General features: G+C 36.4%; 1 pseudogene; it reads left to right on the top strand.

The window, feature by feature from the left end:
• The first annotated feature begins 356 nt into the window (after nucleotides 1-356).
• LOC122148174 lies at nucleotides 357-12,108 on the top strand (annotated as a pseudogene).
• Nucleotides 12,109-12,522: the final 414 nt, after the last annotated feature.

The following is a 12,522-nucleotide window of genomic DNA, read 5'->3' as shown; positions in this document are numbered from 1 at the left end:
AAACTAAACTATGTTGCCTAGCTGAAGTAAAATATGTTGAAGTGTTTTTGCTATTAATTTATTGCAGTTTATTCGAGGTAATCAAGTTTAGTTTACGAAAATTTGTATTAGTTTTTGTATGGTTCTATTTTTAGTTTTCGATCAGTTGACTATAATAACCCTGCACCAATGCAACCAACATTTTTCCGTTGCTAGTGGGTTCATACAGTGACCTGTCACACAAAACAACAAAAAAAAGGTAGTTCCATCAAATGTAATCACAAGTAAGTTATCGTACAGGTGTTCGGTAAACACAATCAGTTTAATTAGATTCCTTCAACTTACTCAGTATGACAATAGATTTGGTCAGTAATGCATGCATCTCAATGTTCATCACCTATTAGGAACACGTGGAAAATCAAAGAGCTGCTGAAGTGAAAACGATTCTATGACGGATTGGACTGGAGCTCTGGCTCCACCCAGCGGCCACTCGCCTCGCCGCAGACTATTCTTCCTCTATGGCGTCCTTTTACAACCAGCAACAATTTTTTCATGACGGGGATTTCCTGAGGAAGTCAGACTAGGGGGCTTTCCAGTTAAGTACTAGACTTGATATCACAGCACCCTGCCACAGTGGCGGCTTCTCTACCTTTTCGTTTACCTCAACCGAGTCGTTTTTGGAACATTCCGATGTCAAAATGACCCGATTTGATCCTACGGCCGTTGTAGCCTGTTTGAGAAGCGAGGACGGAGCCGTGGCCGCGTAAATTTGGACGTTGTTGTCTCGGTGTGTCTGTCATATGAGTGGACCATCCGTGGCTCCTTTCGTGAAATTCTTCGGAGAAACACGGTTGGATCATCGGACGACATCGCTGACCAACTGATTCATGTAAGTGGATGGCTATCTCACAGATCCACATGTAAAGTAACGTGTAGCTCATGTTAGTGAAAGGTAAGATTAGGCAAACCTGAAGTCTATGGGTTCACCTACAGTAACTAAAGTGTGTCCAGCTTTGATCTTAGATGTTCACCTGCTCTCTTTACTGTCTCCTGGGCAAATATGGATCTTTTGGGTGCTGATTCTTGTGAGTTTTGAAAAAACGCAATGCTATCAACATGTTTCCAGGTTAAATCCTGACCAGCTACTTTACAGATTTATAATAGATGATTTTTCTGCCATCGCTGGTAGACGACCTTCTCACCTTTGCATTGCATGTGTGTGATGTACTTTTGCTTTTATTATGAGCACATCTCTGATCTTCTTAAATTTAAGGGTCTATAAATTCCGCATGGATGTTTTATGCAGGCTTTGTTGTATAGAAAGAGTTTAGATCTTGATTTTAGATTTGGGAGTTGTAATTAAGTGCAATTATGTTTAATGCTAAAAACAAAATCATTAGTATTGAATTTTTCTATGTGGTTATGTAAATTAGGTAATATTACACCAAGAAGAAGAACATTAAAACTAGCATTAAATTCAGTATTAAATAATAAAGTGACGACTGCTAAAGTAGGAAAGTGTAAATACAGATTGTATTTATATGTCTCTATTTTAAATACACTGATGAAAAAATAGACAGTGGACAGAAGCAATTTGAAACATGTGCTGCTGTGTGCAGATCAAAACTGAGACTGTTTGAATCCAGCTTAGTTCAGTTTCACTCTCAGAATAACACAGTAAAGTGTGTTGTGATACACTACAGGGAACACATTTTGGGGCTTGATTTCAAAGCAGAAACTAGAAGGTGGCTGAAAAAGATGACATAAGGATAACTTCTTCCTTTGCATTTTCCAATGCAGTAACCCCATTACGTTTACCCATCACATCTTCATCATGTGTTCACATCTGAAATGGTGTTTTATTCCTGTAAGTGACCTATAGTAAGATCACACATGTCTTTCCTCTAGTAAAAGGTCAGGCCAGAAAGAGTGATATTCCCCTTCTTACTTCTCTTTCATTTTTGTTATGAGATCTCCTGCGGTGCAAATACATTCAAAGAATCTGTATTACCCTGATGCTACTCGGCTCTAAACTAACAGTCTGAAATGTATTGTGTTACACTTTTCACCTGCAGCTCTCTCTGGTATTATGTTCTTTATGGGATGGATGCTTGCTTAACGCTAGCATCGCCTAGTCTTGTCTCATTTATTTTCAATCGTGGTTTAAAGTCGCATGTTTTAACTTTTTAATTATAGAAACTATAAATGCACTGATAATATGGGACACATTTTTTGTTGTTCGTCTTGCTTTTTTTTGGATCATATCGCTTCTAAATTATACCATTAAAAAAAATAGTTCACCTAAAGATGAAATCCTGTCCTTATTTGCTTACCGTCGTTCTAAAACCTGAATGACCTGAATGTCTCCATGAAATGAAAGTAAATGGTGAAACGGTTCATTCGTTGAATGGAAAAGAGAGTCTGAGACATTCTGCTAAACATCTTCTTCTGTTTTCTACAAAAGAAATAAAGGCACCGGTTTAGAACATTAGGGTGAGTAAATGAGTTTTGGTTGAAGTATCCCTTTAAATTGGTCACAAGTTGTTTTTTTTTTTAAATTTGTATTCACTAAAGAATTCTAAAAAAGATTTTTATCAATGTTTCAGTAAAACGCTAAGCAGCACAACTGTTTTTAACATTGAAAATATAAGCAGCACATTTCTTGAGGACCACGTCAGCATATTAGAGTGTTATTAAAGGATCACATTACACTAAAGACTGGAGTAATGGCTGCTGAAAACTGTCATAGGAATAAATTACATTTTTATAATATATTAACATAGAAAATTGTTATTATAAATTATAAAAATATTTCACAATATAACTATTTTACTATATTTTTTGATCAAATAAATGCAGCCTTGGCAAGCATATGAGATTTCTTTCAGAAACAAATAAAACCTTACCCAAGACTTTTACTCCAAACCTTTGACCGGTAGTGTATATGAATTTTTGTTCATGCAATTCATTCATTATTTAGTTTCTATTATATTTGGATAAGGTCCCGTAATTCCTGGTATAAACAATAGTTTACTAGCAGCTTCCTTTTTTTTCTTAATGTGTGTTTATGTGCTTGCGTGCGTGCATGTGTGTGGGTGTGTATGTGTATTATCAGCAGTGACAGAGAGGAATGAGGCAGCAAATGGAAAAGCCCCTTAAATATTCCTGGAAATCCGTATAGAGAATGGCACGTTCCGGTCAGCCACCAGTACATGGATTTTTACTTGTGCTTTGTTGAATATTTCTTTTATTTGTTTGTGTAGTTGGATATTTTTTCTTTCTCAGAGTATGTGGATTATTTCAGGGATTTATTTTTGACGTCAGCATAGTGCAGATTGCAGCTTGAGATGAGAGATAAAGGTAGGGAAAATACCTGAGTACCTGAAGTAAAACAGAAACAAAATCAGGGACAACTAAACTAAATGGGAACTAAATGGGAATATTTGCTTTAGTTTAGTTTGCTTTAGTTTTTTTTGTCACTCTGGATTTTTTTCCAGTCTTAGTGTTCAGCATGGATAGAGCTGACATTAGCTTAGTTACTATTGTTGTAATTTGACGAAAGGCATGTTGAGCCATGGCGAGTGTTTGTGAAACACCCTCACTAAGGCTGTAACGTGTTATATACGTCATATGGGATTAAACCTTTCTTGCTGAGAGTGTGAATAATTTTATGGGTGTGACTATGTGTGTGCATGCACGTGTGTGTGTGTGTGTGTGAGCATCAAACATGGCTGTCCAAAACATGGCTGTCATCTTCCTCCCAAAAGCCATTTATCTGGGCAACAAACCTTTAATCGGTTGAAATGCCTGTCCAAAAAAGTGTTTTAATGGTTTTTAGCATGTTGCTATTATGGAAAAAAATTATAATCACAATTATTTTGGTCAATATTGAGATAATGATTATTTAACATCATTACATTATTGAACTTTTTTTTTTTTTTTTTAATAAGTGGATATTTTAATTTCAGTTAAATAATTGAAAAACAAACAAAAAAAAAAAGTACAAATAAATATATACACATTTAAATCAAATAGTACAACAGTAAATAAATGAAAATAAAGTGAGAATAAAAATTGCAAATTAAAAACTTCTTTTTTATATATATTTTAAATACTAAACATTTATTTAATATATTTAAAAATATTTTTGGCATATAAAGTACATAATCAGTATGTTTGACAAAACGGGTCCCTAATAGCAAAAAGGAATGCGTTTTATCATTTTGTTCATAATTTTTGGAAGCCATAATTGTAATTGAAAATATTTTTTTTTATTAATCTTACTGGTGCAGGTAAACGTTTGAGTCTATTTTTCAATGTAAGTTAATGGGATTTTTCAGCCATTCTGTCATTCACCAGTCATAAATCATCAAGCTGATTGGTTGAAAAAGTAGTAGCACCGTTTTTGCCCGTAATACAGTCGGTGCGGGAATGAGTTGCATTCTGAAGTTTGCTACTTGGTGTTAGTAGTTTGTTCAGATCCCTAACCTCGAATATGCCTTAGCAAACAACAATAATAATGGTTTTCATCAAGAGCAGTTGTTTGTCACAGGAAGCTAGACCAAACCATTTCAAGTGATCTATGACTGAGCTCTAATTTCCCAATTCAAAATGTTTTTGTGCAAAGTTTACCTACCTTCATAAAAATGCACCATGAATAGCTATAATTTCAGTTTCCTTTTGTGTCTGAAAGTCTCTGTTCTGGAGAAGAGGCATGTGCGGTGGATACCAGTCACTCTTTGTGGAATAACTGTGGTATCTTCTGCTTAAATGAATTCTAACAGCGTTCAGCAATGGAGCTGGGACCTTCTTGCATGCGCGGTTAGTATATAGCTGGCTCATAGGGGAGATATTATTAGAGCTAGAGAGCTATGCCTGTTATGAAGGGATTTTCCCAGTCTGAGAGCTGCCGGTCAGGAGCTGTTGATGTGGCAACGTAAGCACAATGTTTAAGCGTTGCCTCAGTGGCAGGCATTAGAATATGAAAATGTGACTAACTTCTATCTGTCTGACATCGGCTTGAGATGTGAAACAAGCAGAGGGGCAGAAGTCAGGCTGTTGTCATGTCAGACGGCATTTAAGAGTTTAATAGTTCTCACGACACCCTCGGCACTTTGCTTTGCCATCATGTTTTTCATAAGCAATTTTGAAATGAAAATGCTGACATCATTTTATAATAGTTTGGTTTTGTGTGTATCAGACATACTGTTTTTGTAAAGGTGGACAGACATATACTTTTTATTTTTAAAAAATTACAATTATTTATAGTGTAGAGCAATTGTTTTTTTGGTGTACATCACTAATGATAAATCATTGATATCACTGATGATTTTTTTTTTTTTTTTTTAACATTTTATTACTGTGATGTTATTCCATTATTAAATGTATTATATCAAAGATGAATGTTTTAGCAGCCAGAGATTTTTTTTTCTCTCAGGATGCTTTGATGAAGAGAAAGTTTAAAATAACAGCATTTCTTTGAAATACTATAAATGTCTTTCCTGTTACTTTTGATCTATTTAATGAGTCCTTAAAAAAAGCATTGATTTCATTAAAAAATGTTACTGACCCCTAGCTTTTGAATGATAGAATTTATATTCCACAGCAATGTAATGGTATATTTGAAGGAGTTCCTATATATGCTGTGCACTTTTTTTTTTTTTTTTTACATGAGCAATTTATATTTGTCTGCAAAGCTAATTTCAAGCATTTCCAATAATTTCCACAGCTAATGTGATGAACTTTACCGGTGGTTTTCTCTAGTAGGACACCTGTGTGAACAGGAACTGACTCATTCATCCAGTAAAAAATCACCTTGGGGACTAGTAAAAGTAATTACAAGAGTGAAGTTAGTCAACTGAAAGTCAAGCTTCATTTGTTTGCAGATGCCACTTGGATTGATGTGTTGTTGACATTTTAAATGTGTCTTAAGTGTCCAAATGCTTTTGGGGGCTTCAGGTAGTCATGCCTTAAATCCATCAAACTCTTCTGACTTAATAAGGTTTTTGAACAGTATTCCTTCTAAACACACTTGTGTTCTTGAAACAATGGCAGTGAAGCGACCACAAATTGGTGTTTGCCAAGGGGGTCTGGATCCAGTCAGAAAACAGCCCCTTCCATTTTAGTTTCAGTAATGTTTCCCGGAGAATACAGAATTCTTGACAGCTTCAGTCTGGACATGAAAGAATTTAATGTGCCAAAGATGACAGTAGACTATCCTTTTTGGTCTTTTAGGATGTTGTGTTTTTGGAAGTCATAGTAAACTTTTTCTGTGACTAAGATATTCAGCATTTTAATTTTTCTCAGGGACAGGTTATTGGTGTACAGTTTAGATCCTAATCTGTCTGTTTTTCCTCAGGTCATGTCCGCAGGGCGTAATGTGGAACAGCAGATTGCCCTGCAGCAGCGTCCTCCATCTCTTGCCATGCCCTCCATGGGCCCAGCGGCCCAGGCACGAGCCGGGTTTCTTGCCCATGCATGGCGGCTTCAGGGACCGATTTGTCACGACGCCTGAGGCCAAGTATTGCTGCGAGTCTTGCGGGCTAGTGCTCTGTAACCCTCGACAAACTGAGTGTGGACACCGCTTCTGCGAGAGCTGCATCACAGACTTGCTCAGGTGGGCGACGGTTCATTAGTGAGCTTCATATGATTACTGTAATAATAAAGAAGCTGCAGTATCACAAGCCAAGGAATAAGCTAAGCAGTTTTAGATATTTATTAGCATAAAGCTTCCTACATATTTCTTATCTAGATATTGTCTGGATATTCTGGGCTGCATTTACAGCTTCCATTCCAATGCGTCTCCAACGATAGAGATTCGATAGTACTAACCTGTTGCAATATGGAAAATTCCATTTACATTTTTTCCAGTGTGAAAAGTAGGTTTTATGCTAAAAATACATTTTGAAGTCTTTTAAATAGACAGAGAGATAACGTGTGATTTTGGAATTATATATGTGTAGTTCAGTGGAATAGTTAATGCGAGGTCAGATGACAAATCAGGTGACAAAATTGAAAGGTTATTTTCCCGTTGTGAGAGGAGAATTAAAAAAAAAACATCAAAAAGGGCCAGAAAACATTCCTCACCACCTCCAAATGTTGTTTTCGTTGATTTGAATGTGACCACACCGTGTCTTGGGTGCAATTTACACCTGGATTTTAATATGGTTAAGAGATGTTTAATTGGTGATTTGATTGGCGAAAATGCATGTTATTTCCAGGTGTTGCTAAATATGATTGAAATCAGGGGTTCTCCACTAGCGAACCTCCAAGGAGGCCTTAAAATGTCTTTAAAAATGTTTAAAGTAAGGCAAAACAAAAATTAAAGTTTTAAATTTACATTTTTTTCTTTGAAGAACCAGGGTTTATATTGTTTTGTATTCGTAGCCTAATTTTTAAAGTGTGATTTCTAGGCCTGGAAAAGTCATGTAAATGAATACAATTATTCCATGTGCGTTTTTATAATGAATATACATTTTTCTAGTTATGATCAACTTTAAAATTCTTATCCTTATTCAGTAAATCACGAACAACTGGAAAAGTCATGGAGACTTTGTATGTTGTTGTAGACTATAGGGTGGCCTACTGATCTAAATGGCATTGAAAATAAATCTTTGGGTGTTCCCATTATTTTTATTTCAAAATGTAGGTCATTTGAACTATGGATACAATTTGCTTACAGCTGGATCTGACTTTTTTTTTCAGTAAGCCTAACCCAGTATGCCCAGCTGATGTAGAACCACTCTTTGAAGATAAGGTAAGAAAGTGAAGCCAAAACCTACAAGGACACACCCACTCCATTACATATTAAATCTCACTCACACAGCTCCAAGTGAAAGTAATGTGGGCCATATAACAGGCTCACAACACATCTCTTTCATACAGGACCTGTAATGGATGTTTTGTTTTTGTTTTTTTTGTCTTATGATAGATATTCCGGGATGTTTGCTGCTATAGGGAAATTATGGCTCTGAAGGTCTACTGCCGAAGTGAGAAAAATGGATGTAAAGAACAAATGAGTTTACAGCAGGTCATGGTAAGTCATAAGATTCTTAGACACAATAGTCTACATATCATATGGTAAATTCCTCCTGACTAGAACCTGCCTCGAGCATTGAGAAATGTGAGCTTAGACTTAAACTAACTTGCACATCATTTTCTAAGTGTGAGAATAGTGAATGTAGTTGCATTTATATATTCCATGTGTTATGTTTAAATTGAACTTTTTTCGGTAAAAGTAAAATTCTAATTCGTTTCTCTCTTTTGAACAGGACCATTTGGAAGTTTGTCCGTACTTTGAGGTGCCGTGCCCCTTGGGAAAGTGCAAGGAGAAGATGATGAGGAAAGACATGTCTGAGCACTTGAGCCGCAAATGCAAACACAGAGAGATAACCTGTGAATTCTGCAATCACAAGATGGCCCTGACTGAGTTACAGGTAACACAAATGACCCAAAATCCCCCAGTTCCCATAAAAAGGACCTGAAAACTAATGGAAAGTACTTAGAAATTCATGAGATCTTTTTTCAGTTGTCATTGAGTTTTTTTTCCTGGATTGGAATTAGTGGACGTCTCAGTTCCTCTATGAGAAGTATTCCCCTTGTGTTCTATCATTAATGTCCCATGACCTTTGAGTTTCACATTTGTACAAGGAACTTAGGGGAATCTCCCGTTATGCTGACTGTCATTTAGAGAATGATCGATGTGTGTTTTCACTTCAAGAACGCTTTCTGTTTTTCCGCCTGGTTGATCCTGTCATTATTACCCCACACAGTTTTTTTTTTTTAACCATTAGCATCTCGAACCATGAAAGTGTCAGTATGCAGTATGTTTTAGTGCATTTCAGTCTAGCAGTCATCTCTCTTTACAGAAACACAAAGATACAGTCTGTCCTGCATTTCCTGTAGCATGCCCTAATCAGTGCTCATTTTCTTCCATTCTAAGAAGTGAGGTAGGCTTGGAGTGCACTGAGCATTACTTTTGATTTACTAACTTGTGTGTGTTTGCTTTTAAACGCATGAACGATGAATTCAATTATAAATGAATGAAAAAGGCAAATGAATTGTGATGTATTTATGATTTGAATGTGTCTCCTATAGCTATCCATTCATCAGCATGACTGTCCAAAGGCCCAGGTGACCTGCTCATTTATTCGCTACGGATGCTCCTTTAAGGTGATAATCCTGTTCAGATATTGATTTAAAGGACATTTGGAATGTACTTATTTTGCAGTAGTGTATTGCTTCATTGTTGATTAAAATATGTACGGTAGATACATTTAAATGTAGAAATATGTAAGAAAATATTTTTTTGTTTAGTTTTTACTAATATGCATCTGATTATTTTAAAGGGGCTGAATCAAGAGATGAGGGAACATGAGTCCAGTTTTTGCGTCTGAGCACCTGAGAATGATGGTGGTCAGAAACACCACACTAGAGGCCAAGGTAGACATTTATAAACATTTATATTTATCATGTCAGAAACAAAGAAACTGTTTTTTCGGTGTGAAAATAAATATGCTTTTTCCTGTTCATGTGTATATACATGCAGTCAGATTAAACACATACACTGATCAATCTGTGTGTGTAGGTAGAGGATGTTAAGAGCGAGCTGATGGAGCGTTATAAAGTTCTGCCCAGCCTCAGCAGTCGTCTTGCAGAGGTTGAGACTCAGAATGAGGAGATGAGAGAAAAGATTAGGCAGCTGGAGCAGAAGGTTGTCAGTGTGCAGGTGAGAGCCGTGACCAAGTAGTGGTTTTATTTTCTATTTAATCATTTGGTAAAGCTAAAATTAACTTGTATATTGTGACTTACGTCTGCTGTACTGTGCAATACTTCAATCTTACACAGGTTTTAATGCCTTTGTTTTTGTGACATGCCTTCTGAAAGTCTGAGACCACATTGAAAATAAAACCTGGAAATTAATTATAGCGTTTGGATTTTAAATAAATCAATAGAAAAGACACATTATGCTGTGAGAAAGAAACATTCCAAATTTCTGTCTATTAAACAAATTAGTGAATGTGTGACATTTAACATGTTTTATACAAAAGAAAGGGATAGGTCCCTTTAACCTTTGTATAAAATGTAATTAGATTATTTGCTTCCTCTGTAGATTCTCTTTGGAACATTTATTAAATGTTCAGAAAGATGGCATACTAAATACTAAAAATTCTGAAATTCTAAAATTCCACTTTTCAGTTCAACATATTACTTAGTGTTATGCTGATACAGTAGTATGTAATTTTTTTATAAATTGCCTTTTTTTTTTACAGTACAATGATTTTATTATTATTATTATTATTATTATTATTATACAGTGATCTTAGCCTTTTGGACCCCACTTTATATGGTATTGGTCCATGTTTTTTTTTCTGTTTGTTGTTTGATGACAGTGACTATGTAGAACCTCAATGCAAAACAAATTTCTGTGAGTCAAAGAAGAAAATGCAAAAATAAACACTACTGGTCAAAAATGTTAAAGTTTTTATACATAAGGTACTTTTTTAAGAAATTAATCATTTTTTCCAGCAAGAACACTTTAAATTGATTAAAAGTGACAGCTGAAAGATTTAGAATGTTAAAAAAAGATTTCTATTTCTAATAAATTGTTCTTTTGAACCTTCAAGTAATGCAAAAATAAAATGTATCATGGTTTCCTCAAAATAATAAAACAGCACGACTGTTTCCAACATTGATAATAATAAGCAGTGTATCTTATCAAAATCAGCATAATAATTTCTGAATGATAGTGACATTGAAGACTGGATTAATGGATGCTGAAAACTCAGCTTGACCACCACAGGAATAAATTACATTTTAATATATATTAATAGCTACAATAACAATTCACAATATTATTTTTTTTTTACTGTTATTTTGATCAAATAAATGGAGACTTATTGAGAAAGAAACTTTAAAAAACATAAAAAATCTTTCAGATACCAAACTTTTGATATGTACTATACAATTTAATAAATATTTATACATTGTATTTTCATGTTCAAAATTATTGCATCAAGATTTGACTTAAATTAAAAATGTCAGCCCCAACCACCCCCCTCCCCTTTTTTTTTTGGCTAAACTTAATCTTAAAACACAGAGACCAAGCTGTGAAATATTACAATCTGTGATTAAAACACTTCTCTAAATGTTTGTGTTTATGTATGTAGATGTTGATGAGCACTCACTCAGAGAAAATGCTTGAGGTTGAAATGGAGCTGCGGGAGCTTCGTCCTCTGCGAGTTATGAGGGAGGAGGTGGAGGCTCTGAGAGGGTCCGTGGAGAGCATGCGTTCAATTGTAGCTTCTCTTGATTCGGGTCGTGTTGGTTCCAGTTCTGGTTCTCACACCCTGGGTAAGAAAATGTCACATACACCTCAATTATTATGCATTATACCAAGTACTTATGCTTGTTCACAACATTTGTTTTTTAACACATTTCAATATTGTCACCAGGCTCCCTTGGAGCAGCAGCTCACACGTCACGATGATATGATGAGTGTCCATGACATCCGTCTGGCAGAGATGGACCTGAAGCTGCAGGTGTTGGAGACGGCCAGCTTCAACGGTACGCTCATTTGGAAGATCCGTGACTACAAAAGACGGAAACAGGAAGCCGTTGTCTCCAAAAACCTCTCGCTCTACAGCCAGCCCTTCTACACGGGCTATTTTGGCTACAAGATGTGTGCCCGCGTCTATCTCAACGGGGACGGTATGGGTAAAGGCACACATCTCTCGCTCTTTTTCGTGGTCATGCGCGGGGAATATGACGCCTTGCTGCCATGGCCTTTCAAGCAGAAAGTAACATTAATGTTAATGGACCAGGGGGCGGGCACGAAAACACTTAGGTGATGCCTTCAAACCAGACCCCCAATAGCAGTAGCTTTCGCCGGCCCACTGTTGAAATGAACATAGCCTCGGGCTGTCCACTCTTTGTGGCTCAGACTGTCCTGGAGAATGGAACCTACATCAAAGACGACTCCATCTTCATCAAGGTCTGACTGTAGACACCTCTGACCTCCCAGACCCTTGAATTCAGCTTCACTGGGTCCGGATAATATCAAGTCACGTGGCCCTCCCAGCTAAGACTTCGAAGAGCAGGGCTGAGAGAGGCAGAACTCAGGACAGGTTTGGGTTTTATAACACTCCGAGCCATCGGCTTGTGCTCGTGAGATGGTGCGCTCTTCGGGAAACAACAGTGCTAGATAGTTTTGGCCTTTTGAAGGAGATTTAAGCAAATGAAATCTCCCATGTCAACCACATCTAAGATGCAGTGAAGAGTAATACATCAACTCTAATCAACCAAAAGAATGTGAATGTCTCTGGATCTACAGGACGAGGTGAAATGGAAATGAACGATGCCTAGATGATGTGTTGGTTGACTAACATCCAGCCGTCATGTTAGCCTTCAGTGTGTATGAATGAGTTTGAAGCTAATGGTCAGCTCTCATACTGGTTGTCTAGAAGTCTGGAAGGTAATCCTTTATGTTTGGTAATTATGACAAGCTTTGTATTGGTGGGTTTTTTGGTGGTTTTGTACAATATG

The sequence above is a fragment of the Cyprinus carpio genome, chromosome A17 (assembly GCF_018340385.1).
Source record: "Cyprinus carpio isolate SPL01 chromosome A17, ASM1834038v1, whole genome shotgun sequence".
NCBI classification, from domain to species: domain Eukaryota; kingdom Metazoa; phylum Chordata; class Actinopteri; order Cypriniformes; family Cyprinidae; genus Cyprinus; species Cyprinus carpio.
The sequence above is the reverse complement of the archived record's forward strand: the minus strand, read 5'-3'. Positions and strand labels throughout refer to the sequence as shown.